Below are 5,934 nucleotides of genomic sequence, written 5' to 3'. Positions count from 1 at the left end.
TGCACATACATAATGCAAATATGCATAGATTCACATGAATAACACATTTATAGATGCACGTCTACATGTACAATTCCCAACGTCCAGATGCACTAAAGTAATGCCCCATCTCCTTCCCTTGGTTTATCATCTCTCTCGTTTAGATCTTTACTCACTACCTCGTAGTTGTTGACTAGACCACACATGATCATATTCCTTAAAATCTACCATCCTCCTTGAATGGCATATGCACGATCTAATCTCCTTGCACACCACGAATCATCCTTATGTTCATTGTGCCATGTGTAAGGTGTAGCATCATCTTGCTCACATATATGTGAGCAACATCTATTAGATCATGTTGTCGACGACTCGGGCCATCCCACTTTTCTCTTTTTGCTAGCATCGTATTACCCCCCACAACATCTATTAGATCATGTTGTTGACTACTCAGGCCATCCCACTTTTCTCTTTTTGCTAGCACCATATTACCCCCCTTGTGTGATCTATCAAACTATGCAATGGGCACATTCCAATCACCAATCATGATTGCTATTTCCTCTTTGAGCTCTAGATGTAAAGCATTCCATAATTTATTCCTATTTCTAGAGGCTTTTGGCGCATAGGTAGACCATACATGTATGGCAATGCATGGAAAATTAACCTTTACTTTGACTATAGAGCCGTCAATTTTCCTCCATAGTAGTTGTGGTTGCATTGTTAGAATGTTAGAATATACTTGTATAAACATGTACTTGACGAATATCTAGGAAGTCAATATCCAAATATTTAGGAGCATTAGGACCAAAAACATTTCAAAAAACGACACTTGTAAAAAAAATGTTGAAGTTGCTAATTAGTTGAGGTTTTAAAAGAATGGACCCTTCAAATTTGGTCATTCAGACGTGATTAATGAGAGTAAATAATTTATTTAAGAGGTCGGCCATAAAATGCATAAGGACATTAACTCATGTTAGGGGTCTCTTTTTGACCATTATTCTTTTTTTTTGAATGGTTAGATATTTTACTACCAAAATCATGCTTTTTTTTCTTGTCTATATTCATTTGAACCATCGTTCTCTCCTCTTCTCTTTGTTTCTTAGTTCTTAAAGTAGATTTTACTATGTCGTAAAATTTCTCACCAAAATCACATACGATTCTTACCAGTAGTCTGCATTGGTCTCCCTTTGTTCCCTTTGACAAAATCTTGAGAAGGTGATCAACAATCAAAAGAGTCTCTACATAGAGGACCAATATCACTTGTTGATTGAGCTATAGAGATATGGTCCTCCACGGACCTGAAACAAGATTATCTTGTTAGTTTTCAATAGACCCAACTAGACTAGGACATCCAGGCCGCATCTTTACTTCGTCCCCTAAGTCATTTGTTGTGTAAGATTTTGTTTCAACCAAATCCAAGCTTTTTTTTTTAAATCTCTTCAATTTGATTACTAAGAAAATGGTTAAAAGAGTCTCGTGGTGTTGATACAAATTAGTAGGGATAGATATACTAAGGATAAACCTCAAGCTAATAGAATAGAAAGTAAACAAATTTCACCTTGATCTTGGCACTTGAAAATAGATTAGCTTCATTATCCAGTATTGTAATATCAACTTTTTAGCAAGCACTAATGGATAAGACAATGATAATATATTATAATTAGAAGAAAAGTACTTTGATTTTTGGGAGACAAAAACAATCACCTAGTAATAGAAAAACATTTATTATTCAATTTTGTTTATTAAAATATAAAAAACATTAACATTTTAATAGATAAAAGTATTAGTGATATTCTGTATCATATCAACTTTAGGACTAAGGATTTCATGTGTGCAGGATGCTTTTGGGAATATGAAGGATACAACTTTGTACTTAATATTAGCTCTTGGAAGTCTTTTTCTCACTATACCCTCAATTGTGATTCTTAATAGTACTATTGGGTTTTAATATATTCGATTATGATTCTTAATATCACTATCAGCTTTCAATACCTAAATGGTGGTTTGATATTATGGGATGATACTACTCATCCTATCATATCTTGGCAAATCTCTTAAGTTCTCTTTCCTTAATTTGTAGAAAGAATTAAAAAAGACTTGACTCTATTTTTTTATCTCAGAACTTTGATTCTAATGAATACTGATTTTATTATTGAAAGCATCACTATACTATTGATGCCTTATCCTTGTATATCTTTCTTCAAATGTAATATATCTCACATTTCACAAAAAAAGACCATTAAAATAATCCTTGTGATTATAGATTTCCTTTATTCTATAGTATTTATGATTTTATTTATTTTTTGAAAATAGTTTAAAGAGTATAATATGATGTTATATAAAGTCTTTTACATGAAATAACATGAACTTTTGACAAGTCAATGGAGTTAGATAAATAAATTATTAGTGGAGTCATTTATATAGCAATATAAACTTTTGATAAATCAATGGAGTTGAATAAATAAGTCATTGCTAGTTAAATTTTTACATGAAACCTATGATAATAGATATAATTATTTAATATCTCTTCAATATTTTTTTATAGCTCAAAATAATAGAATATATTATTTAGTAAAGATAAACTATATTTTATAACTTTTTAAAAGAATGCTCTCTAAATTTTTTTAGAGAACTGATAGAATTATTAGCAAATAAATTATTAAATATATACATTATTTAAAAAATATATAATTATTCAATATCTCTTATATATTTTTAAATCTTATAAAGAAGATATAATTTCTATAGCAAACATATACTAATGCAATATCTATTTAAAAGACATTCTCTTTTGAATCCAAATTATGTAATGATAGTTAGAAAAAATAGCAAAGGAATAGTCCAAATAGTTTTAAGCTTTAGGATAATGGTCACATGTGACTTTGTAATAATGTTATGATCTTTATTTTTAGTAAGACCTTATGCATATCAATTTTTTTAAAAAAAATAAATATTAGGTTTAAAAAAATTTGAAAAATTTTAAAGAATTTTTTGAGCTAATTTGCTATGTTAAAACTATTTTAAAGAAAAAAAGGCCTAAACATCGCTCAACCTCCCTATTCGCGTCATATCATGATAGCCTATTTTTTGGGTGATTTGTTGGTCATTTTTAGACATTTTTTGCTTACAAATAGTAAATGAGCTAAAAAAAATCTTTAAAAATTTAAATTTTTTTATAGAGTCTAAGATATTTATAGAATTTTAAAAATTTTAAAAGATATATAGGTATAAGGTCTAACAAAAAATAAGACATTACAAAACGATGTGAATAAGGGGGTTTTCCTTTGCATGCGCTTGCTTGCTCCTCCATGATATGGAGCGAGGATCATACCAAGATTTTGCTTTGTCATGCTCGTGTCGTATCAATTGCTCCATGATACGACGTGAATAGGACCTTGTGGAGATTTGGCTTCATTGCTCTCGTATTGTATTAACTTATCCTCTGTGCGTTGTATCGAAGATACCTCCAACGAATAGTTTTTTATTGCTCTTCCTATATATTTCTATTATGTAGTGATGTCAAGGACAAAGCAGATGGCAATGAAAGTTTATATAAAGAGCAAGGATAGTGAACAAGAGGCAAGGCCATTAGAGGTTCCACAAGATGCTATCCCTCTTGAGATCCCTTTTACCCTTGGTTTTTCCTAGCCTCCTGCCATGCAATCAAAGCAATTAAGTGTAGAGACTATGTCTTCTTCTCCTGCCCAAGGCAAGGTCCATGTGGTTAATGAACCAACCCTATGATGTTGCTAGATAGTCCTCTCTGTGAGAGAGAGAAGAAAATTTATTGTGCGTCTTACTCACCTCCCAACCAAATATATCCTCTTTCCATATTTTAATTGGGTATCTAGGGCATATCTTCATGGTGCACCCGACTAGTGTTCCCAAAATAGATAGGTCTTGCCCAATTTAGCAAGAAATTTGAGGGTATCCCCCTAGCTTCGGACCTTGGCACTTCTTGCCCTTGTTCGGGACATACTAATTAATGGCCGTCTTGGGCTACTTGCCCGGTCGAAGGTTATTATGTTTGACATTCTCTTCCCCTTTCAAAAAAATCATTGTTGAGATATCGAGCTCCACTCGTGATATGCCAGGGTGACCATTGTGCATTTATGTCACCGACTTGTTAGTTGCAGATGCGGTTGGTACATCGCCCATGAATAATAGCTAGATGACAGCTATCCTTATCTACTCTAGTTCGTGGCTTAGTTAGTATGCCATCTTAGTTAGTTGAGTTTGGTTTGAGACCCATATATAAGGTTCTTTTATTTCTCTGTACTAGAGTTCTTTTGGCTTACACAACTAAGAAGAGAAAAACTATTTTCAGCCTCCACCTTTGTGTGTATTCTCCCATTGTGTAAGTGAGAAAGCTACAAGTGAGACTCCTTCCTTCTCTCCCACAATCTTGACATGGTATCAGAGCCTGGTTCGTGGTAAGGAGCTTAAGAAAGCAAACCAAGTTCGCGGTGTTCTGGTAAGAGGACCAGTGTTGCTTTCATTTTTCGATTTTGGGAGCAAGTCTCTGCAGGTAGCACAGTCGGAAAGTGCAAGAGTGCATTGTCTCAGATTGAGACGCCCTTCGCGATGTAGCAAGAGGACAGTATATACTGCAAGGGAAGGCTTTAGTCCTTGATTGCCCTGTTTTTTTGATTCGAGGCCATTTCGGGGCCTGTTTTGGAGACGGAAGTTTTTCGCACGCACTCAAAAAAAGGCCCTGTTTTTTGCTGTCGATCATTGTTCTACAGGTCGGTGAAAAGTTACCGTAGAAATTGCATCGTATGCTTATGCGCAGAGACGTTGGGAGTTACAGAATCATCCTTGTTGCCTGTTGATGCAAAATTGTCACTAGGAAGTGACTGTGTGGTCAAATACCACTTTCGTCACTTTTGTAGATTTGCCCTTGTGAGGCTGAAGCTGTGTTTTTTGCAGTGACAGAATTTTTTACAGTGTTCTGTAATGGCGTCTGACTCTCACAGATTGTCACTGAAAAGATTGACAAGAACAACTTCCAAGCATGGAAGTTTAGAATGACGAATTTCCTTATGGGAAAAGGATATTGGGAATTTGTTGCAGGAAATGAAGAAGAACCAGTTCTTCCTGATGTTCCCAATCAACAGCAAATGCAGGCATGAGAGAGCCAGAAAAGTTATGTACTGGCTGTCTATCAGTATTTCAGACTCTATGATTGTGCATATTCAGAATGCAAGTACGCCAAAGGAGGCATGGGATACTTTGTCAAAAATGTATAGCACAAATACGCAAGCCAGGAAAATGCAACTCAAGCAAGAGTTACACAATGTGCAAAGAGAAAGTATGAGCATCAATGACTACCACATGAAGGTGAAGAAGATTGCAGATGTACTTGCTTCCATTGGATCGCCAGTGGAAGATGATGATTTAGTTTATGTGACCTTGAATGGTCTAGGAAAGGATTATGCACAGTTTCGAACATCCATTTCTGTCCGTGAAAGATTTCCTGATTTTGAGGAGTTGATTACTCTTCTAATTTTTGAGGAGCAGAGAAATGGTGGTGCATCTTCTTCAGAAGGAACTTCAAAAGAAACTGTCTTCTACTCAAATGCTGGAAGAGGTAGAGGAGGCCAATCTGGAGGCCGTGGTAGAAATCAAAATATGCAGCAAACTCAAGAAAACCAGTCCTATGGAGGAGGACATGGTAACTCTAGAGGTAGGGGGAGCCAAAGAGATCATGGTGGATGTCAAAGACGCCAAAATGCAAACAACAATGTTGAATGCTACTACTGTGGTAAAATGGGTCATATGGCTAAAGACTGCTATAAAAAGCAGAATGACATCATGAATGAAAAATTGCAACAAGGGAATTATGCATCTTCTAGTAGACAGGGTAATGACAGAAATGAGCATTTGTTTATGGTGCAGCACATAACCAATTCTGTGACAAGTGCAAAAGAAAGCAACCATGTGTGGTGTGTTGAC

The sequence above is a fragment of the Lygodium microphyllum genome, chromosome 4, assembly GCF_053477565.2.
Source record: "Lygodium microphyllum isolate KBCC chromosome 4, Lygodium_microphyllum_v1.1.10, whole genome shotgun sequence".
Lineage (NCBI taxonomy): Eukaryota > Viridiplantae > Streptophyta > Polypodiopsida > Schizaeales > Lygodiaceae > Lygodium > Lygodium microphyllum.
This window is presented reverse-complemented; position numbering follows the sequence as displayed.